This window comes from Eucalyptus grandis, chromosome 5 (genome assembly GCF_016545825.1).
Source record: "Eucalyptus grandis isolate ANBG69807.140 chromosome 5, ASM1654582v1, whole genome shotgun sequence".
NCBI classification, from domain to species: domain Eukaryota; kingdom Viridiplantae; phylum Streptophyta; class Magnoliopsida; order Myrtales; family Myrtaceae; genus Eucalyptus; species Eucalyptus grandis.
In genome coordinates this window covers 8603040-8626254 of record NC_052616.1, presented here as the reverse complement: position 1 = coordinate 8626254, position 23215 = coordinate 8603040, and the positions used below count along the sequence as shown (strand labels likewise).

The 23215-nt window shown below is 40.0% G+C and overlaps 2 long non-coding RNA genes and 1 pseudogene across 2 annotated transcripts; all 3 read right to left on the bottom strand.

Moving 5' to 3' along the window:
- Nucleotides 1–460: 460 nt before the first annotated feature.
- Nucleotides 461–1059, bottom strand: LOC120293371. The gene is made up of 3 exons (XR_005551132.1): nt 975–1059; nt 732–813; nt 461–478 (listed from the first exon to the last, which is right to left on the bottom strand). It is a non-coding gene; the product is annotated as an uncharacterized LOC120293371 (long non-coding RNA).
- A 14-nt stretch (nt 1060–1073) lies between these two features.
- Nucleotides 1074–3839, bottom strand: LOC120293370. The gene is made up of 3 exons (XR_005551131.1): nt 3228–3839; nt 1882–2053; nt 1074–1207 (listed from the first exon to the last, which is right to left on the bottom strand). It is a non-coding gene; the product is annotated as an uncharacterized LOC120293370 (long non-coding RNA).
- Nucleotides 3840–7140: 3301 nt separating this feature from the next.
- Nucleotides 7141–9170, bottom strand: LOC120293592 (annotated as a pseudogene).
- Between the last annotated feature and the right edge of the window lie 14045 nt (nt 9171–23215).

Genomic DNA, 23215 nt, shown 5'->3' with positions numbered 1-23215 from the left:
CCTGACCGAGGAAGAAGAATCTCCAAGGCAACAGCAGAGTCCACAACATTCTCAACCGCGCCATTCTCCTCGGGCTAGACCTCGAATGTTCGGTAACAATTCGAGGAAAAGGCGGAGGAAGAAATTATTGAGGATGCCGAACTGTAAGGACTCTTAAGCCTGCTTTCATTTTTAAACTCTACTCTGCCTTAAAGGACGGAGGTTCTCCAATGACTTTTATTGATGAATTTTTGAAAGAAAAGGGGTACCGAAATGAAACCTATTTTTTTACAAACGATGGAACATTTGGGGATTACTCCTGCTGGCTCGGCAGAAAGGGCTTTTGCGAATTTCCCAAGTGATCCACGTGTTGGAGGATTTAGTCAACTTGATGGAAATGATGATGAAAAGATGTTCACTCATTTTAAGTCTATGATGGGTGTTGCTGCGAACATTCGAGGAAGAAGAGCAGATATGTTTCGACCCTATGCCCACCTTCCTGCAACCAGATATTAGCTGCTATCAGCATAAGAGCTAATGGTTGCCCTTCAATGATACAGTTCATGTAGACAGTTCGACAATTAGGATTAAACAACATTACGCTGTTGAGCCATATTCTTCGTACATCAATCATCAGTAGCTAACATAAATCGACTCATGATCAGGACATGACTAACTAAATAAATGGCACAATCATCAACTAATTCTTTTTGGCTGAAGCAATCCAACTAATTAGCTTGTGGAAGAATCACCTCGCTAAATAGCACCCAATATGTTCTTGCCTTCATATGTCAAGCTCCTCTCCACAACAATTCTAAAATCTATGACTCCGTCCTAACAATTTGCAAGTGAATAACTTAAAAGTCAAAATCAAATATGAGAGAGAGAGAGAGAGAGAGAGTTTAAATGCAAGAGCTACACCTATAACATAAAAGGCCCTCCAGTGGTTGCAACACAGTGCATCACGAATAAGTAAGATCTTGCAATGTACAAACCTGTAACCGTTTTCCTATAGCAACAAAGGGTTGAACATCTCCCCGGTCCCAACAATAAGCATAACAATCTGCAGTGGAGGTAAATCAGGACATCCCCAAGAACTGGTTCTTCAGTAGCTCCATTATAAGCAACTCCAGTTAAATTTAAGACTTTGCGGTGCAACATCTCCTGGAACTTCAAACTGCACAGTCCCATCACTGTCTACAGGAGCAGCTCGCTTTAACCATTTAAGCTGCAGAGAACCATCAGTAACATGAATCCAAATGCTTCAAATTTTAATCATTTCAAACAATTAAAAAAAACCATGTTTAAGAAATAACACCAATCATCATGCACAAATAAAAGAGTTGGGCATTAAGAAACCTATCCAGCTGCAGCGACATTAAAACTTTGCAACAACACCATTTTAGAAACGGAAACAGTCTGCAAAAGAAAATACAAAGTGAGTCTATGAATGATTCCTCCTATACTAGGCCTACGGCACAACATCATGTCAGAGCAGCAGATGCCAAGACTAGCTTGATATAACAAGGTTTAGAAATACTCAAACATGTGTACCAGTCACAGTACACTTTTTGGTTAAGAGTGATTTAAATGAACTGATAGAAGTTATGCTCTCACAAAACATGTGTTTCGCTCCTCAAAATATGTGAGACATCAATGGACAAAATTTATCTTGTGGACCATATCTATTGCCTTTGCAATATGCAGTTTTGGATAGAAGATTATTGCACCAATCTAAGCTTCATAGCATGAAGATTCTTTCGCTCTGTGCCATTATCGTTTCAGAAAGGTTTACTCACAATAATCAAATAAAATAATTATTCTACAGCAGTACAGTAAACCACTCTAGTAAAAGAATTTTCAAAAAGGAAGTGAACAACAAATGTGATTGCCGAGTGAGACCTTCTTTTTCAGAGGAACTTTTTCATCAAACAATTTAGCCGTAAGAAGACCAAGTTTGTGGTTTTGTGTCCAACGCCCAATCGTTGAAAGATGGGCAGAGTCTGATTCTGACTTTCCAGAAGTTGATGCATCCCCAGGCATGTTGTCAATAGGGAAATCATGTCAGTGGACCCTATATAGAGAAAATATAGATCAACAAAAGAAAGTTTCAGGGACAAGGACTGATGTATAATGCATAGAAATAAGGATGAAAAAGCAGAAACTTATACTGCTCATGAGGGGAGGGGCAAAGACTTCCTGAGCTTCAAGTTCAGCAAAAAGTATCTCTTAAAACTCGGCATAAGTAAAACAAATTGCATGGTTTAAAGTCGACTAATGTCGCGTCTTTGACAGAAAAAGAGCATAAAGGCACATTTCCAATTTGTTTGACATGCACGTATGACAAGAGATTTCCTGCCTTCATTGAAAAGGAGAGACTGCCTTGGACTTTTCAGAGTATGTCAAACAGCAAGTGATTTCAAAAAGGTTTTTCTCATCTTCCTGTTTTGAATACATGGAAGGGAACCTAGTAATGGGAAATATTTACTAGCACCCATTTTGGAAAACAACATCACATTTCTCACTAATGACAACAGCAAGGACCATGAATACAAGTCAAGAAAGCAACCCCTCACTCATTGAATCTTCTTGTGTGTAAACTGGTCGATTATGGACTGCGTGATCAAAGCCATTTGACGATGATGATGTGGACCCCTCTGTGACCCAAACATCAATGGTAACCATTCACTCTATCCGTGATGGACCAAGTCTGGGCAAAAAATTCCCATACAAGACACCATTTCCAATAGATGAAACCACTTCAAGGAACCAAAGGCTTTAGTCACCACCAGTATGACCACTCGCCATTCACAAAAGCAATACCGTGTGGTCAACATTACAGCCACCTCAGTTGGGTTCGGTTCATCAACACAACAAGCTGGCCGGCAGCTCGATCAGCCGAATGAAAACACTTTAACATATATCACAGGAGACCATCGATCGCATTCCAGAGACAAGAGAACCCTACCACCTAGTCAACGCCGCAAGGGCAACGCAACAATCGCCATTCCAAAAGATTCAGTTTTCAGCGCACAAAACAACACTAGCCCCTAAAGTCGCTCCGGAAAAACAAACAAAGATCACAGCACAGCACGGAACCGCAGCACCCCGCCAACTCCAAACCCGCCCATGCGCAGCACAAGACTTCATTTTGGGACGAACCCAAGAGACAAAAAAGAAGCACGAAGCGGGCAAGCGCGCAACCAACAAATCAAAACGGTTCAAAGGACAGACAGAGAGAGACACACCCGTAGAATGACCGTCACCGTCGTGGCCATTGGCCTGGGTCACGACACCGTCGCCGTTGCCGACATCGACGGAATTCTCGGACCCAAAGGAGGATCTCCGGGGGCGATCCTCCGCGCCATTGCGCTGCATCTTCCGCGAACGACACGGTCGCCCTTACAAGAAGGCGGAATGGGGGAAGGAGAAGGAGAAAATGGGACAGAAACTGCAAGTAAAAGTGGTGGGGCTTATGTGGGAACCAGGAGGAATACGATTCGCACTGGCACAGGTTCACACTCCACGCTCCATCTGTCTCTTTCTCTTTCTCTTGCACACACGCGCTGTGGACAGGTAGGAATTAGGAGAGGCCGGTGAGCAAAGAATCGAATCGACCCCCCCAAGAACGCTTTTTAAAACCGGCAGTGATTCAAGAATTGGAATCGCCACCCCCTTCCTCCCTCCCTTCCCTCTCTTCTTTCTCTCTCTTCTTTATCTGCCGTGGTTTCTGGGGCCGGAGCGCTTTTGCTTCCCCCAGGTATTCCGTCCCACCATAAACCATAAAATTTTCGAAAGGGAAGGGACCGGAGAGAGAGGGGGCAGAGAGGAAATGGGCTGACGCCACGTGGCGGGGGGAAAAGCAGATACGCCAGTCTGCCACGGGATCCCTCGGACACGTATCGGGCGCTTCGGTGTTCTTCTGTTTTTGCTCAGGTTCTTCTTCGGGTTCTGGTCCTTGTCGTGATGACAAGCGGTCGGGAAAAAAAGAGGAAAAAGCGTCTGGATGGGGCCTAGAGTAGGAGTTGGGGTCGGGATATGTTCATAGATCATTTTCGGTTCTTTTCGAGGCTAAAATCGAGGGATTAGAAAATTTAAGAATATCACATTATGAGCAAATATTATAAAAACTTCACATTATATTGCGTCACAAAAGATTCAAATTTGTACATGCATGATATATATAAAATCTATTTCAGTTCTATTTAGCAAATATTTATCACATGGATCTAAGTTTCGGATTTTTTATAACATAAGAAAAAATTGGGTATTTGCGTTACTCATAATAAATATTAGATTTTTAGTGACACAAGAAGTATTCAGGTATTTGCATAATTTAGGAATTTATTGTGTTATTAATCCTCAACGAATTTAAAAGTAAATTTAAGGACAACATCACATGTCGAGTCAAGGTTTGGAGATTAATTGTAACGTTTTAACTTTAAAAAATAAATGAAAAACTCATTTGGATGGGATTGACATGTATTTATACACATCGAAAGTTGAAAGATTATATTGAATATATCGAAAGTTTAAAACTAGCATGCTAAAAAAGTTTAATGGAGATATTGTGCAATAAATCAAGATTTAAAAATTATTTTTACGGTTTTCTGATTTAAAAAATCCGAAAGGTACCTAGGTGGGCCCCAAAGTTAGAAACTCATTTGGATGAGATTGATATGTATTTTTAGACCTCGAAAGTTGATGGACTAGATTGAATATACTGAAGTTTAAAACTACCATGCTTAAAAAGTTTAAATGCGATATTGTGTAATAAATCGAAATTTAAAGATTATTTTTACGGTTTTTCGATTTAAGAAATCCAAAAGGTACCTGGGTGGGCCCCAAAGTAGTGGGAACGGGTCGACATGCAATTATAATAGGTCAATTCCTGGGCCCTCCTTTCTCCGTAGATTAGACGAGGTTGGTGAGGAAGCAAAGACTTGGTAGGGAGTGCACGTCCGGTGGATTCTTGAGGGGGGTAGGTTTAAGTCCATGCCGACCTTCTTTTTCGATGCGTGCAAGTTTGCAACATGATGTACCTCGTTATTTAAGGCAATCACCGCAACTTATCCTATTGACGTCGCTGTAAGGGTCTCTTATACGATATAAAATATTCGATTGAAGTCATAATTATCTGATTGGTACGTACATGTATGATCTCATCGCCATAGACCTACCGATGTACTCATGAGATACACGGCCACAACACGATGCACCTTATAATTTTGAAAGAGTGAAAAAGGCATGGCATCCGAAACTTTCTTTTCGGCATTATTATGAGGATCCCATGCTCGATATCAAATATTCATTTCAGTCATAACTATTTAGTTTATTTGTACATGTATGATCCCCAATGGTGGCCCTACTAATGCTCTAGAAAATGTCTTCACACGAAATGGCCGCCATTCGTGATAAGAATTAATCAGAAGTTCCCTCGTGATGATGACTCGGTGGTCAACGCTACTCTTGAATATGTTCTCTACAATGGTGGGAAAGAACTTTTTAGTCATGGAAGCAATGAAGAGAAAAGACAATTTGCATGACGCCAGATGAAGTCACGCCCACCAATGAAAGTTCGATTCGATAAAATTGAGAATTAAAAAAATTAAATATTTTAGAGCTGAATTTTGAGTGTGGAATATTATAAATGCTAAAGTATATAAGTCAAATCTGATTAATATCATCAACCTGATCATAAATTCCTCGTTTGAAAACTCTCTTTTCCAATCAAAAGTTTTCATAAGACGGTCAAGCTCTTTTTCTTATTGAAAAATCAAGAGACCTTCCATTAACCCCAAACACCATACGTTAAATAAATGCGTCAACATGAATACCACACTCCTAATAAAATGGCCCATGCAATACAACGCAGATATCAAATTTGTTAATGTTTCAAGTGTTATCATGATATGTAACCTGATATCAGAAATTTAAAATTATTGTATGGCTGTCAGTTTAGTTCTAAATTTTTTAATTTAATCAATTTAATTATAAACATTGTGATAATTTTCTAGTGTAGTTCTTCCAACTACTTTTGGTTAGAAATCGTGGATATGGTGATATAGTTAATGTCGACTATGCCATGTAATAATCTCGTCTTAGACTTCTAGTTGACAAAGAGACGGTAGAACTCTTGACTTTAGGAGATGTGTCTACATTAGTAATCTCCACCCCAAATCAAGTAGATGGATTAGATCGGAAAATCGCCAAATAAATTAGGATTAAGTTGCCAAATTTGGAAAGTTTTTTGGCCACTATATAGTACATCTATGACTTTTTGGAAAGTTATCCCAATATGCACGTCTACAAGTATGCACAATTATCAAACATGTCCCTGTGTCAGTGTGGACACAGCAGAATATGTCAACCTATCAGTCTCTATGAATTTTTCTTGTGTACGTGATGAACACATAAAACACGCTTATAGATGATATAAAATGTCAACACACCTAACGCATTCATATCCACATCAACCGTAGTTGTGTAATTTCCAGTTTGGGTGAAACATTCAGCGAGAGATAGAACGTTAATAGTACAAATATTATGCATTTTTGGCATTTGGAAACTCTCTTTGGGAGAGTTGGTGGTAGCATTTAGTGAAGTTATCAAGCAAGCTCTACAATTGGGAGAGTTGGTGGTAACTTTTCGTGAGATCTCTGGGTTTATTTATGAAATTCATTAGCTTTCCTTTGTTCTACTATTATGATTCCGAAGAGAATCCGCTCCATATAGAGCGTCTTAGGAGGCACCGAATTCAAGTTGAGCAAATTCCATGTGAAAGATTTGAATTTGACACCCAGATAGGAGATCAAAGCATATAACTCTGCACATGTAGTATGAAAATTCAAGCCCAGACACAAACTGGTAAACAAAGTGCACCATCGCCGTCCATTTCTGACAGTGACTGGAAGCTGATCTTTTCTTTCTAAGAAAAGGAGAGATTAAAGCTCCAGCAACGGCAATGGCAAAACGCAAAAAAGAGAAACAAGGAAAATGGCACGAGAAAGCTCGCAACTTTTCAGCCATGAATGTGGCCCATGAACTCAAAGCAAGTAGTACGTCGAAACCCATCACCGCCATCATATCCTCCTTCTACTTCTTCTTCTCCACCCTACTTCAACTTCAGCTATAGACACAACGAAAGCACGCAGACCACACTCACACTGCTGACTGATCCCCAAGCTGCACATCGTTGCGGGCACAAGACCTAGCCCTAGCCCCTAGCCACCGAGCTGATTGGCCCAGGTGTCGATGACGTCCTTGTCGTCCATGCCGAGATCCTCCGCCGACTTGGCTTGCGGACCCAGGTGCCCTCGTAGGTGAACCGCACCGCGTCGTACGGGGAGTCCCCTGCCAGCGCAGTAGTCGGCCATGAAGGCCCCGAGCGCTGCTCCGGCCCAGCGGGTACCACGTATTCATTGGCGGGACAACATTTTCTGGGAGTTGACCTTTCATCTCTCTGTGCTCCTGACACAGAGCGCACCAGTGCATGCAGCAATGCACCAAGCATGGATCACGCGAGGAATTCTGCAGTCGTTAGTAGCGAGGAAGAAATGGAAAGAGTCAGACAAGAGGACTAGAACTTGCTGGTTTAAGTAAGAAGTGCCAAAAAAAAAATAAAAAATCCAAATGCACTAAGTAAAATGGTCAAATACTTTACTACTCAAGATTGTTTAGCCTGCAAGAGAAATTGCAGTCATGATGAGGCTATTGGCGCCACTCGAGATAGAAACTTTGCTTAACAAGCAAACTATCTAATAAGGTATCTTTTGGAGACTCCCACAAGCCCTTTCCAAAAGTAAATAAATTAGCACCTTTCTTTAACATATCGAAAGCATAGGACATCGCACACCTCTCACTTTAATTATTCGTCATTTGTAATAAATCTAGATTCTGCATCTAGAGGAAAATGAGAGAGAGTAAATGGCAATTGTGTGCTACAGAATATACATGCCAATAGGTATTTGTGATCGGTGCACAGTGAAACAACTCCAGTCATAGCTGCCAATATGCAATAAAATGTTTATGGGCAGATGGTTCTTGAGTCCACGTTGTTCACTGAATAAAGCGAGATAAAAGCACATAGAAAAGCTTGAAGTACCTTCAAATGATTATTTCTTCTGCAATGATTGGCGAACAAGGCCAGTGTAAATGCCACACATCCGCCAAGCAAATATTAAGCCCTTACCAATGAGAAATGATATGAGGGTCAACGCAATTGAAGGCTGGTGTAGCTGCTGCTAGTGCAATGCCTCCTTCCACGAAAATGGCATGACAGACGCATGGAGTAGTCCAAGGAGTGCCATCTGTCAAGCTCTTAACGTTGCGACCGAACAGGACACAAGGGCACAATAGTCCAATCCAACCTGCATTGGAACTCATGCAATAAGCTTTTCCTTAACCAGCCCAAAATGTGATATGAGACGCGATTTGATGAATAATCTAAGGCAAGGCACAAATGAATAAGCAAAGTATAGCCAAAGCAGCCCAACAGAATGTTGTAACCAACTATCCATCGTTGATGCTTACTTCACAGTTCACGAGGCTTACTCGCCGCTCATTTTAACTCTTGTTTAAAGTCAAGCCTATTTTGGATGGACCTTAATTGAAATTTGACAATCTTTTCTGACATTTTCTCAATTCGTTCACCAAGCCCGAGGAAATCCATTAATAATACTAGCTCGGCCCAAAAGTAATTCAAGTGCTTCAATAATGGGCTCATGCATTTTGCTCCATTGTCGGATATTAAATGAAACACATACAGCAAAAGGAAAAGACAATTTTGTTACTGAGACTATCTTAACACCATTTATTCATGCTTACAAATTGTTTTAGATCTTACTCTCAAATGTGCAGATGGCTAGCATGTTTGGAATGAGAAATAACTCTCTATTATCCACTCACTAGACAACATTATGCAAAAGTTCAGTTGTCCTGAAACTTACAACTTTGGCCGTCCAGCACAACCAAAAATTCCAAGTTGTCCAATTTTCATCTGCAGGAGGCTCAAAGCTTTCAGGAAGAGGTTGTCCACACTCGTGGCATTTGCGAACTTCCAACCGCACCAGTAAAACGAGTTTAGCATATGTCTACCTAGCCATTTATTCCTGACCTATCTAAGGCTTAAGGAAAGATTGCCAACATCGGCATCACATGAGCATCCATAAATGCCAGCATGCACCTTCCATATCCGACACCCCAATCAGAATAATCAAAAAAAGGAAGCTCTGTACTCAAGACAAGAAATTTGGCGTTTTATTGAATGATGCTATGCTGTACAGTTGCCGTTTCAAAAGAAAAACAAAACCTATACTCATCGTATTCACAGCAGGACATGCAGATCTTCAAGTCCAAAGAAGTCGTCGGCATCGTCTCCACCGCCGACAGCTGAGTCCTCCGGCGAAATCAAGGGACCTTTCCGGCCGCCGTCCACCTCGCCGTCCTCCAACAGATTCAGGAACCCATCCGGGTCAAACGCATTATCCTCAAGGTCGCCGTCCTCCGATAGATTCAGCAACTCGTCCGGATCAAATCCATGATCCTCAAGATCGGAGCTCGTGGGGGTCGACGCCGCACCAAAACTTCCACCGCCGGCAGCATCAGATATGTGACCCTCGAGATCGAAGAGCGCCGGGGTGGACTCCGCTGCGGAAATTTCGCCGCCGCCGGCCGAGTTCTCCGGCGGAATCAAGAGACCGTCGCTGTCGCCGTCGCCGTCGCCGTCCGTCAAGAGATCTGAGAGCCCTGGGCATTGGCCTAAACCCTCGAAAAGCGCATCAATCTCCTCCGCGCTATGAATGCGAGATTCGCCGCCACCGACCCCGACTCGCGATGCTTCCTCCTCCAAAGATTTCAATTTATCGCGCGCGCAGTCGCGGACGGCTTCGTACTTCAAGATCAGGGACTCGAGGTCCTCCTCGGTTGCGCAAGCCTCCCACTCCGTTTCCATCCAGTCCGCCCACTGGGTCAGGCTCACCGGCGGGGTCACGTCGCCGTCGCAGTCGCCGTGGCGTAGGTAGTCGCCGATAATCTCATCGGCCGATGGGTCGCCGAAAGAGCAGGGCTTGCCGGAGGGGGAGAAGACAAGGACGGCGGCGCGAGCGCCGCAGAGGCGGCAGAGCTGGGAGGCCTTATTGAAGAGGCCCTTGCGCCTCTTGGAGGTAGGTCACGAGCCGGGCCGCCGGGTCGGCGATCTCGGCTATTTCCGTTCGCCGGCGCTTACCCATCAACGGCGGAGTTCGCTAGACACTGGTTTTCTCGGAGAGAAAGAGAGAGAGAACGGGTAGAAGGAGTTTGCTGGTTCCTTGATTTCTTCGAGAGAGAGAGAGAGAGAATGAAGGTGAAGAGGAATGGAGTTTGGGATTGCAGAGAGGGATGGAAGGAGGGACGGCGAGGACGAGGAGAGGAGAGGAGAGAGGAGGGAAATTTCTGAGATTCGAAATCTCGACGACGATTAGAGGCGGCAAGGCAAAGCTCCGTTGCAGCAGGTGGCAAATGACGCCGTTGTCCTCCTCCTGGCCGGCTGTCCTGGCGGCCCTCGGAGGACAGGAACGACAATTCGTCGCCGTTCCGGCGTTGTCCATCGTGGAAGAGATAGAGAAGAGGGAGATGAGCGATCTGCCGTTGATTAAGACGCGTATTATTTCAACGATAAACGATTTCTGATTACGACAGATATTTCCTAATATATATAACTTGCTCAGTTCCCCAATTTTTTAAAAGGAAATATTAAAAAAGTAGATATGAAGTTGTAATATATATTGAAATATATTGAGATGACTCGAAAACTCTAATCCTTTTTTTTAACCATAACCTTTTAACTACAAAAAGAAATAGAAAGAAAAGTTCACCTCCTTCCTAAAATTTGACGGTTTTGGCACGCAATTCAATTCGTGAAAAAAATAACACCTAAAATCATATTGCATCGCTAAAAAATTAGACAATTATAATTTTTTTTATTACGAACAGTATTATTTAATCATAGATTTGTCATTTTTAACGAAAGCATATATGGTAGCTAATTTTCTAAACAATACAAAAGATCATCTTTTTGGAAATATTTTATAAATTAGTCCATTTTTAAAGCCATGACCTTTTCACTATAGTTTTAAAAAAAAAATGAAAAGTTTAGCTCCCTTCGCTAAATTTGTGATCAACATTTTTAGCTAAGCGACTTATTTGATTCATCACGTAAAGTGTGCAAAGACAGTAATTTCATTATGTTACAATATATCCATCCACAAAAAAAGCAAGTAATTGACTAAATCATTTTTCATGAAATAGAGAAAGGATAGCCGTTTGTTAATGATGCATATATTTTGCAAAAACTAAGTAATTTGAAATTTTTTTTTCCTAAAATTAATATTGTATCACTAAAAATTATACAAATGCAAAATATTTCCATGATCAACGCAATTACTAGATCATAGATAAGTTGTTGTTAATGAAATGTATATGTTGACTAATTTTTCTAAAAAAAAAAAAAAAAAGATCAAAGTTATGAAAATAATTTATAAATTATTCATTTTCATCATGGAAGCGCACTTTGAATCTATAGTCTCAAAAGAATGAAAATGTATAATAAATTATATTATATCCCATCGCTCCACCTCATGTCAAATTTACCCAATCATAGTCACATAATAGCTATGTTTCTTCTTTCAAAATGAAATGACTGAAACTTAGGAAGGATATTACTTTTGTAATTTGCAAATTGCAGAAATACTAATCATTAAAAAATGGGAAATCCATATACTCGTCATCTGACCTCATGACAGATTTTGTTGATTTATCATCACGTGATAGCTTATGAATGACTTCTCCTATACTAGGCTACGGTACGACTTCAAATGTTAAAGAAGAACGCCAAGAATAACTTGATATGACATGTTTTTAGTAATGCTCAAATTTGTGTATCACACATTGTAAGTTTTTTTGGTTAAGAGTGGTTTAAATGAATCGAAAAAAGGTTATGCTCTCACAAAACATGCGTTTCCCTCCTCAAAATATGTGAAACAACATTTGAAAAAATTGATTTTGGAGAACAACACCACGTTTGTTAAGATAACGTATCACTCTTCCTAGGTGTGCTGTGATATTTCTCATTCTCAGTAGTGACGCCTTGATAAAAGGAGCACGCTTGCTTTCTTCCTCACGTGGCATGGTTTTCCTCCCGCCACTGAAGAGAGGAGATGGGCTGATGCCACGTGGAAGAAAAAGCAAGTATCGACACCATCACGGAACCAGAAGATCCTTCCGTGTCCTTGTAATAAAATGCACTCGAAGAGTGGCGTCGAGGTGGGGCCCACAGTGTGGTATGATTCTATCCGTACTCACGAGCCACTTTCTCCGACTTCACCACGAAAAATTGCAGACTAAACTGAATATATGAAAGTTTTATTTCGCAAAATAAAAATCATCTGAAAAATCTTATACCATTTGAAATTATTAATAAATTATATATATTTTGATCGAAACAATAAATATATGTCTAAACTTTTTCATATACAATAAAGTTATTTTTCATTGATTCATTTTTACAATTGATATAAATGTTCATCTTTGGAATGAAGAACTTTTTCTTTTCTTTTTTACAAAATAAATATATGTCTAAACTTTTCGTATACAATAAAGTTATTTTTGTTGATTCATTTTACAATTGAATTAAATGTTCGTATTTGGAATTAAGAACTTTTTTCTTTTTACAAATCATTCACATTGAACAAATCCAAAGAATGATATAAAAGATTTGATTTAAGCCAACACTATCATGATCACAAGACCACCAACTTATTAGAAAATGGCGTTACGGGGAGATGCTCTTGTCAAAAGTTTATACTCATGGAAGCAAAAGATAATTGGGGATGAAAAATGAATTGAACCGGTATTTTGTTTTGAAAAATAAGATAATAGATTATTAATGACCAATATTGTTTTCTTGTTTTTTTTTTTCATTTTCTGGTTTTTTTTTCCTTTGGTATGTCACCACCTTTCAGGCCAATGTCCTCTTCACTTGCCTATGGAATATGATATGTCTATAAACACATACATATATATATATATGGGCAAGTGTGTGTGTGTGTGGCGTGTGCGTGCACCCACATAACTGGTGAGGGTATAAGGATGACCATCGAGCAAAATGGACTTGAAAGAAGGAACAACTTTGCATTGTTGTTGGTGATGGGCAAACTTGGGACTTTATCAAGTCATTTGAAAATGATATATAGAAATACTAATATTAATGGACACACCCGTACAAAAAAGATTACATAATTTTGCCGCTTAGAAAATTAATAATTCGACAAATAAAAAAGCACAAATGCTATTATTTTGTTTTCAAATAACTATAAGCTTTTAAAATTAATCACCAGTATCTTGTTATGAAATAATTACAATCACACAATATCTAAAACAACCGTAGAAAAATAGAGGGAGATTAGCAAAATTAGTAGGCAATAAAATAATGAGTAAATGACACCATTAAAATAAAACATTTAAAAGAACTATTCATGGTGGCCGAGTATAGGGCTCTAGTGTCAACGGCGGCTGAGTTTGGTGGTAGCAATGGCTGTGGCGACGCCGATATTGGCGGAGGTGTGGAGTTGATGGTGGTGGTGGTGGGGTGGTGTTCAATTCCAGTATTAGCAGTAGGGGTGGCCACTAGGATAATACAAAGCATGATTGGCCAAGGCCCAATAATTTTAAAAAATAATTAAATTGCCCTTTTATTAGAAAAAAAAATATAAAATGGTGTTATTGAATTATTAAAAATAATTGAAAATTAATGAAAAAATAAACCTCAAATAATGGAGGTGGAGAGAATCTTCGTGAAGAAAAACACGAGGTCAAGAAAGAATGTGAAGAAATGATTTTCTCGAAATGGTTCGGAAGTGTGTGTATACATATAATATGAATTGAGGGTGGACAAAAGGTAAAGAATTGTTAATTGCAAGGAAAGAACATTGACCAAGACATATTTTATCCCTTGATGATGGAGTTGGGCGTGCAATCAGTGCCCACCCATTTCCTCGCCTCCTCTCTTCCTATTCTCATTCTGATTCTAATTCTAATTCTCTCCCCGAACTTTTCCCAGTCCTCCCAGCATAGGCTTAAGGGCCAGCTCGATGCAAATTTCTATACTCTATTTACTACAAAATTTGTCGTCGACAAAAAAATGATTAGGACTGGTCTCTTACCGGTCGCCCGTTTTCGTTGTCGAAAAAATGATTTTATCCTCAATATTATTCAATTTATCACACTAAAGACTGTTCAATTCAATTTTCCTTGGTCTTTTTGATCCATTGATTTGTTATCTGTCAAGTAAAATTGGTCACCTATCATAAGAAAATTAAAAAGAAAGCACATTAAGGTGAATTCATTTTGTGGAAAATATATTTAGAAAATATTTTCTTAATATTAATCACTTACATCACTTATATAGATGAATGAACAAAAATTGTTCTCTATCATTTATGAATATCAAAAAATGTTCTCCATTTGTTGCCTTTTCTTGCTTGTGCCACCCCCTACCTTGCCATTTTCCAAATTTGTCCTAGTTGAATAGAATGGCATTTTGGTCATTTTATCAAGATTGCGCAATATTCACGCACTATTCATGTACTTGAAAACAATTAGTGTAAAGATTTAGCAATGATAGACCTAATTGGGCTAGAAGAGCCCATAGACCTCACGGGCCGCCCAACTCCCCTGAGTGTGTGGCCCATGGGCCGCCCATCATGGGCGTGGGCCCATTTGGGTTGCCCAATGTGGGCTTGGGCCCACTTGGGTCCTTGCTTGTGGGCCGCCCTCAACTTCCTGAGTTTCCACGTCCTGTTGATGAGAAATTGAATTTCCACCCAAAGTGGCATTTTCGATAGTGTCGTGGTTTATTGATCCTCATGATTATCTTGCCCGCAATTGATTGCTGATACAATTCCGTCTTGAAAATTGGGGTTGGAACGAAGATATCACAACAAAAGCCCTCTTCATTATTGCTGACATGACTACTTGTTTTAGTTTATTTAAATGTTTCTTAATTAAAAAAGCAACGCTTGGTTATGCTTTTGATAATAAATGCTAATTTAACATAATTTTCATTTTTAATAATATATATCATGTCTAACTGCTAATTATACTTTTTATTATTTATTTTCCATATACGTTTTGCTCATGAACTAGATATTTAAACTAAACATAAAATAATTAAAATAAACAAAGGAAACACATTTCGACCTTAATACTTACAAATAAAGAAGTGGGGAATCTATAATACATTATTCATCACGTACATATTTAGAGGACAAGATAAAACGGAGCACATGGCAAGGAAAAGTTTGATTCGGAGGCTCTGGGGAAGGCCCACTTTTCTATTGCGGTGATGTTTAATCAGCCAAGTTCTGGGTGAATGGAAGACTAAGGTTTAAAGGAAGGACTACAATTGTTGTGAGCATCAGCCCTACAGATATTAAAACTAAGATAAATTAATATGCATAAATTTATCACTTACAAAACGAGCTATAAAATTAAAAAGTAAAAGGAACTTCAAGACAACCTATTTTTCTAATTAATGTTGAAAATAGCTTTTTAAGAAATCCCTATCAGCGCATGTGGAGAAGAACAAAAATACATATTCTTATATAGAAGAGATTTGCAGTCTTTTGATGTCAAAATTTGCCCTTAGTTGATCCAAAAGTATGTTGTTGGTCTCTAAAAGTATGTATAGATGGAATCACTTTTCCAATTATAAAAAAAAGAAGAAGAAGAGAAATATGTGCTTTCAAGATAATAGATTATGTTGGCTTTTGTTTTATTTGAAATGATCGATTTTATTTGTAGTCATTCAAAGGATGATTTAATGTGAAATATTGTTTATTTTTGTTTTAAAAAAATAAATAAAGTGGAGTAGAATCCCACACGTAATCCACCTATCCAAACAAGAACACGCTTAAACCACTGAATTCAGGTGGCGCTTGTCCCATGGAAGGGGGAGGTGAGGGGTTCAAATTCCACATTCTCGGGGGATGAGGTGGGGACGAGTAAGTTTCAGGAATGGGTTTCGACTTCCACGCTCTGCAAGAGACAGGGTAAAAGTCTGAGAGTGAGCCTAGAGTAGGCACGGAGTAGGACTGACCAAAAAAAAAAAACAAGAACACGCTAATAAATATCTTTGCCTCTCATAATCCCTCGCAAGCTAAAAAAAAAAAAAGAAAGAAAAACAAAACAACATCGCTAATTAGCCATTGTAATCGCCATCGGTAGCGATCCGGTTCATGAACTGGGCCCCCACCTCCGAGACTCCCTCAACCGCTTGATATTCTGTTCGGCTTCTCGCGCTTCCGCCATCTCCGGCTTTTCCTCCATCATCCTCTTGATGTCGGGTCCACTCGGCTCACGCCTAATCTCCTTCTCCATCTCCTTGTTCACCAAGTTGTGCACGCCGAACCGAGATGCGGTGCCACCGTATCTACAAACCTCCTCGGCGCAATCTTCCGGTATGGGGTCATCCTCATCTTCGGATGGAACGCCCTTTCTGAATCGGTTGCGGTTGTGATTATGCAGATGGGTCACATCGACAACCCCGAACCCCTCAAGCAAAATTCTGCTCGAGCTTGTACAGGAGCGTAAGAAATGGCCCTGCTCGTTCATCAAAGTATTCTTCTTCCGCAGTGATGGATTTATGAGATGGGCTTAAGGCTCGTCCGCCCATCCGGGCCCAAAAGGCCCTGGCCCCCACGGAATAGGGCCCGTGGAAGGGGAAGGTAAAAAGGGGGAGGAGAGAGAGAGAGAAGACACTTTGGTTGGAAAACAAACGTACGTACGCTTTTCTCCCCGTGCGCGTTCTCTCTCTCAAAAGACAAAAAGAATAGTAAGGCAAAATGACCTTGTTTTCCCTTCAATTGACATCATCAGATCAAATTTCTTCCTCTTCTTCAGCATCGGTGTCTAATCTCGTGGCTAACAAGGTACGCTCGACTCCGTGGTGTGCTTTTACGATCGGTGATACGTGTTTTCCGGGCTTCGTCTTCCACATTGATTTAGGGGTTCGATTTAGTGTCGAATCAGGTTTCGGGATCAGTCATTCCCAACATTGGTATCGAGCCCTAGTTCACGTTTTCCCGACCTGTTTGACGTTTTCATTGATTTTTCGCGAAAACCTTCGGCCGTACAGAATCGGGCGAAAATCCCGACACCCGAGCGCTGTTCGGCCATTTTTCTGAGTTTTCGTAAGTCAAAATTGAATTCTGAAAGCATTGGTGAAAAAGGTCGTCGAGACGAGTCCGACGACATGTTGTGCGTCGCGGACGATTTTCGCACGCGCCCACACGCGCGGCCACAAGCCGCTGCGCGTGGGCGCCACGCCCGGCGTTGGCCGGCCGGCGCGTGCATCACACGCTAGCCGCGAACAAGCGCATCGGTGCCGCGGGCGAACCGACATGCGCTGGTCGACGGATCGACGCGTCCGACGTCCGCATGGCGTCACCCAACGATCGTAACCGTCGGGGTGGCGTCGCCGATGACGTCAGCGGTGACGTCGATTGGCGGTGGTCACCGGCCGGCGACCCGACCGGCGACCCGGCCCGACCCGACCCGACCGCGGACGCCCGGCACGTGCTGGCTAACGTCGCGTGGCGTCATCAGCGACGCAGCGTGCGTACGTGCGGGTTGGTTGGCGAACCCGGCCCGACGGCCCGACGACTCCTGACCGTTGACGTTGACTTTGACCGTTGACCCGAAAAAAAAAAAAAAAAAAATTGTTTCTTTTTCAATTATGTCAGTGTGGGTTGTAGGTAATCCATTTTTCATTCTGCATTTGTTCCATGAATCATGGAAAATTATGTATTTTCCATTTGTTTATTATGGATTATAAGTGATCCATTTTAGTTCTCGCATTTGTTGCGGGAACTATGATGCGTTATGCACGGATACCGCAATCCCATGAACGGACGAAGGAAGAGCTAGACGAAAAAGGTGATGAAAGAGTTAGCTGATTATCGGTGGCTTGATAGTGATTTAGTATCACACATGGTCAGGTCAATCGAGATGATACAAGAAATCATCATTAATGGTTATCTTATGCCGGATTTTTGAGAAGGTGCCGAGCTTTGATGAACACTCTTTTGAATGGCAAGTAGTGTTAGATCGGCTATGGGAGATCAACGTGGTCCCGGATTATAGGAATCTAGTGGATGCTTTTGTAAGAGAAATCTTATAGATTAAATTGGCCAAAACTTCAACCTTTAGATTGAGCGCCACATGGCACAAAGTAAATGCGCCTTGGTGGCGACATGAAAGCTCTCCAAAAGTTTTTTCCATGGTTGGCAAATGTGCCTTCAGTTTTCTCGAGATGTTTTGACTAATAGATTAGAAGGATATTCCTAATTATTTCTTAGATTAATTGTGAGATTTTTATGGATGTAAATATCTCTTTCCATGTTGATATTTTCTTTGTATATTATTGTAGTGTAATTTATAGTTGTATTATGTGAAAGCACCATTTATTCTATTGGATGTTAGATAATATTTGCTTTTGCTATTCGCTGATTGCTGTGGGTAGTTATAGAAGTTTTGTAACTTCATAGAATTGATTTTGCATATGACAATCATATTAATGATAGTTTTAAGGTAGGATTTTTGGAGGATGATTGGAAACGTAGTGACCTTTTGATTCTGAAGCCTTACTTAAAATTATTCATTAATATGATGGGTCTATGTAAAAGTGGATGCATAAATGATAGGCATTAATACTTCGTGCACATATGTCTGATGTGTTCAAATTGATGGATTCAGCAACTAAGAACGTAATTGCTGATGTAAACGGCAACAATTGTGAAATATTGAATATGAAGATTCAATATGTGCTGGAAAAGCAAGAAGCACTAGAAGCTCTTGACCATGTTATGGAAGATCTTGAGGACGCTGTGCGCCACCTTGAGCTGGTAGAGGACCGCTTAACGGCATGTGAGCTGAAAATAAATATTTGCAATGCTGGTTCTAGCTCGAAAGGGCTTTGAGCTCTAAGCGCAAGCGTATTGATTCGTTCAATATGTGGGAATGCAAAGGATCAAGTCCTTATTGCAAGAGATCAAGAGTTAACCAACACAAGAGAGGAAAACGTCCTCAAGTGAAGAAAATGTCAAGGGTGAGGTGTTACAATTGTGACAATAAAGGTCACTATGCTCGCGACGTAAGTGAGCCAAAGAAGGTAAACACCTCTTGTACATTTGAGAACTTTACTTTTGTGTCAAGTTCTGCATTATTAGCTGAATCCAATCCTTTGTGGACTGTAGATTCAGGAGTAATAGACAATGTAGCGAAGGATAAAGGATCCTTCGTGGAATTCCGACGAATACCAAATGGAACTAAGTGGATCTATGGGGAAAACAACTCAGAGTGAAGTTAAAGGGATTGGACTCGCCAACCGAACATGTGTGGTGGACGCAACTTGTTCCTACATGATGTTCTAAAATGCTCTGGAGATTCGTCGAAATTTAGTGTCTGTTTTGATGTTGGTTAAGCTTGGTTTAGTGTGAACTTCCGTAATAACGGTGTAGATTTGTATTTGGATACAAACTACTATGGTTGTGGTCACTTTCTGGATGGTTTTATTGTACTGAATGTTGACCGTGGTGATGTCAATATGTTATTCCCTTGTTTCACGTCTTTTTTACTTCATGTGATAATGATGTGAATGTGTGGCATGCTAGACTTGGTCATATTGGCCAACAACATATGAATAGACTAGCTAAAGAGGGCTTGTTGGGCAATATTGAATAAGTCGATTTGTCCATGTAAGCTTGTGCCTAGAAGGGAAAACGATAAAGGAAACCATTTGGAAAAGGTAAAAGAGCTGACGTTCCTCTGCATTTAATCCATTATGACGTTTGTGGTTCAATGAATGTGAGAGGAAGGCATGTGACTATTTACTTCATCACTTTTTAATAGATGATTATACTCGATTCAGATGTGTCTATTTGATTTCTCATAAATCTGAAGCATAAGTTGTTTCAAAAGGTTTATGAACTTGAAAAAAAAAAATTAATTAGACAAGAAAATAAAAGTATTGAGATCCGATCGAGGTCGAGAATATTTATCGATGAGTTTAGAAAATAATGTGATGAAAAGGAATAAAAATATAGTTGTCTATTCCATGTACTCCTCAACAAAATGGTGTTGCAGAGAGAAGAAACAGAACCCTCTTTGGAAATGGTTAGGTCCATGATGGCGTATGCTAACTTACATATCACTTTTTGGAGTGATGCGTTGTTAACTGCTGCCTAATACTTAACCACATGCCTTCCAAATCAGTTACTTCCACTCCATATGAGTTATGGACAGGTAGAAAACCGAACTTGAGTTTTCTTAAGCCATGGGGTTGTGCCGCCTATACACATGAGTCCTCTCACAAATTTGGGAAATTGGGTCCTAAAGGAAATAAGAGTATTTTAATGAGATACTCCAAACACTCGAAATGGTATGTGTTCGTAGGTGAGCAGGAAAGTGTGAGTGTAACTGAATTTGAATCACGGGATATCACATTCTTAGTGGATGAATTTCCTAATAAGGGCGAAATAAGGGAGGATTACTCCCTATTTAAAATCTTGGATCAAGATAATGATATTAGAGGAGTTCGTCCAAGTGGGAGTAATATGAGAAGTGATGAATTGAATTCAACTCATTCTCAATTACAACCACATGATGAGATGATATCGTCATTATCTAATCCGAGTGGGAGCATAATGGGGAATGATGTGCTAAGTGTACAATTTCCCATACAGCGAACAAGTCGTCAAAGTATTCCCCGTCGACATTTTGACATTGAAGGGGAAACTTTTATGGTTGCTCCACAAGATGAGGATGAGCCAAGAAATATTAATGAGGCTCTAAATTGCCTTAATAAGGAAAAATGGATTTATGCAATGAAAGAGGAGATGGAGTCAATGAAATCAAACCAAGTCTGGGAACTGGTTGATCTTCCAAAAAGACGCAAAGCTATTTGGAACAAGTGGGTTCTCAAAATAAAGCGAAAGGCTGATGGCTCAATAGAAAGGCATAAGGCTCGCCTTGTGGCGAAGGAATATAATCAACAGGAAGGAATTGATGATGAAGATACATTTTCTCCTGTAGTGAGATTTATCTCGATTCGCATTATTCTGGCAATAGTGGCTAGTATGGATCTTGGGTTACATCAAATGGATGTAAAGACTGCTTTCCTCAATGGAGAATTAGAGGAAGGAACATATATGGAACAACCTGCTGATTTCATAGTGAAAGGCCAAGAAGAAAAGGTATGTTGACTTTTGAGGTCGATATATGGCTTTAAGCAGTCGTCAAGACAATGGTATATATGATTTCATAATGCCATAATGGCATATGATTTTACAATGGAGAATTAGAGGAAGGAACATATATGGAACAACCTGCTGATTTCATAGTGAAAGGCCAAGAAGAAAAGGTATGTTGACTTTTGAGGTCGATATATGGCTTTAAGCAGTCGTCAAGACAATGGTATATATGATTTCATAATGCCATAATGGCATATGATTTTACAATGATAGATGAGGATTATTGTATATATATCAAAAGATCCAAGGATCAATTTGTGATCATATCATTATATGTTGATGATATGCCAATTGCCGGAAGCAATATGGAGCTTGTCAATACTGTCAAAAGTTGGTTATCTTCTAATTTTGAATTGAAGGATATGGGATTGTAAACCCATTGACACTTCTATTGCAAAAAGATGAAGGATTGAGCCATGAGGTTTGTGTCCAAGGACTCCAAGAGAAGGAACAAATGAAATATGTTCCTTATGCTAGTGCTATTGGGAGATTGATGTACGCTATGATGTGTACAAGACCTGACATATGTTATGCAGTTGGAATGGTGAGTAGATACCAATCCAATCCAAGTCAAGCACGTTGGAAAGCCGTTAAGAGAATACTAAGGTATCTAAAGGGGACTGCTGATCATACGTTGAGTTATTAAGGAAAGGATCTGCGACTCTAAGGCTATTTTGATGTTGATTGGGGAGGAGATTTAAATGAAAAAGAAAATCTACCTCTGGACTTTTGTTTCTTACCGAATAATGGCACCATATGTTGGAGCTGTAAGAAACAAAAAGTGTATAGCCTTGTTCACGATGTAAGTTGAGTTCGTGGCATTATCGGCAAGGATAAGAAGATGTTTGACTTAAGAGATTTTGGATCATTTAGGTGTTATTGGAAGTGCTGCAGATTAATTGTTGGTTAATTATGATAGCCAAGCAGCAAAAGCGTACACCAATGATCCAAAATATCATGGCAAGACCAAACATATAGATACAAAGTATAATTTTGTCATGGATATGATTGCATGAAAAGATGTGAACTTAGAGTACATACTACGCATAGAATGGTAGCAGATCCTATGACAAAGCCAGTACCTAGAGATGTGTTTTGTGGCCATATGAAATCTCTAGGACTGCGTAGAGGCTAATGTACTGAATATTATAATTTTCCTAAGTGTTCACATATGATGAATTTATGTTTTTCATCATTAATGCCTATGAATCTTTGTTTGATCTTTATGCATCTTAATGCTCAGTGCATTACTTTAAGTTAGGAAAGTATGTTGGACATATATGAGATTAGCCCACTCACACGGTAATCGCCTCTATTTCTTGTGTGATAAATAAAGATGAGACTGTTTTTAAACTTATTATCTAGGTGATAATCGAGAGCTCAAGCTTAAAACCGTATGTCGCCTTAACTGGGTGTTAAGATGAGGACATAATACTTACTATGTCCGAGTAAAATACCCCACATATTTTACTTTATCGTCTATGATGCCAGATGTGAGTTCGATGAATTTAGTGAATGAGTAGATACGTGAACTCAAGCTAGACATTGGGTATGTCGAACTATCATCTGTACGGTATTGAAAGGTGTAGACATACGCTCCATGAGAAAGGAGTTGATACCGTAATACGTATTTCATACTACGTATACATGAGACGACCAATAAGAGTGACAAAAGTTTGATCTCAACTTTTTTATGTCATGTGAGACTCTTGAGGAAAAGAGTTCCTCAATTTTTTAGTCCCCTCATGACTCTTACTTATTCTCAATATTTCTATTTAGTGTTTGCTATCTTAGGATGTTGCTAATGGTCATGAGTTTGATTCGATCTAATGCGACATTTCTAGAAAAGCAAGCTGAACTGAAATTGAGAGTTTGAAGGAAGAGGAAGATCG